We start from the raw sequence: 1,541 nt of genomic DNA on the forward strand, positions 1-1,541 counted from the left end.
AAAAAAAAAAAAAAATGGATTGACAAATTCAGAGGGAAATTAATAGATACCATAATTCAAGAAGAACTACACGTTAATAGATTAGATGGTGTGCATAGTAGAATCCCTTCCACGTTGCCTGTAATTTTCTGTTTGTTGGCTCTGATCTACTGTAGTCCAGACTGGCCTACGTACCCTGAGTTCCCGATCCCAGTGCAGGAATGATATGTGTGCTTGGTTGAGCCTGACTTACATTTTCAAGTTTTCATTAAAATGTTGGAAAAATACCTAGAAATATGATGTCACTTAGATGAGCAGGAAAATACTGATTGTTAATGTTTGAGTGTTTGGCTGGATCAGGCCCCATGTGTGTATGGTGATCCGGTTCTGTTCATACTCCCATGGAGCCTCTGGCTTAACCCAGTGGCCAGTACCGCTGATTCCCTTAGTTCTATGGGGAACATTGGTTCTACAGAATGAAGCTATTTGGCAGACAGAACCTTTTTTTTTTTTTTTTAATCTTAAATTTAGCTTTATTGGGGGCTGGAGAGATGGCTCAGTGGTTAAGAGCACACACTGTTCTTGCAGGAGACCTGAGTTCAGTTCTAAGCATCTAGTTGGGACCTTGATTGTTTCTGGTCTTTGTATGGTGGCTCCTCAGGTAGCTAAGGAGATCTCTAATTGCTATGTTAACTACAGACAGAGGTCTAGCTCCCTAGGAAGAACAGTACTGGAAGAACAGTACTGGTATCCCTTTTCCTGTGTAAAAGAGATTAATGCCAAGTTTAAAATGCCAGGCTAACTCCATTTGAATCCTCATGAGCCTTTACAGCTTTGTTCTGCCAGACATCTCTCATCACTAGCCCGACCTCAAGTGGCATAATAGTTGGATTGGGCGTGCCCCACCATGACATCTTTTAGGGCCGGGGAGCTTCATTTCTCTTTGTATGCTCAGCCCTATGCCTTCTGCCTTCCTTGTTCTGGGAGTGATAAATAAATCATTGTTTGAAGGCAAAATGCATTTTTTTTTTGCTCTGTGAAGCCAGGCTTCTTGTTGGCCGAGTGTGTTCACATTGCCGGCAGGGGGCGCACTTGCACTGGTGGCAGAGGACCTTCCTGAGATTATGTCAACTCCACCCGAAATACCGAGTTTCCAAGTCAGTTCTTGGAGATTTTACTTTTTAAATTGGAAAGCTTTTGACATTCATTGGTGAGCCTTTTCATCTCACAGAGTAAATGGGGGTTTACGGAGCTGGTCCTTTAAGCTAGAAAGGATGTGGCTGCAAAAAAAAAAAAAAAAAATCAGCTGCTCTCTGAAGTGGGCTTTAGGCATGCACTAACTGTGGGAGAGGTTGCCAGCAGGAGAGAGTTCCCACCGCTGTTTCGCTATATTCGAGCATTTGAATAGAAATATTTAGGACCTGTGTTCTAGCACCAGTACGCTTTTGTGTGTGAATGTCACACAATTCAATGTGTAATGTTCAGTGTCTTCTAGACCAGCAGTGTTCTTCCTAATGCTGTGACCCTCTTAATACAGTTCCTCATGTTATGGTGACCCAACC

This window comes from Mus caroli, chromosome 14 (genome assembly GCF_900094665.2).
Source record: "Mus caroli chromosome 14, CAROLI_EIJ_v1.1, whole genome shotgun sequence".
In the NCBI taxonomy this organism is placed as follows: domain Eukaryota; kingdom Metazoa; phylum Chordata; class Mammalia; order Rodentia; family Muridae; genus Mus; species Mus caroli.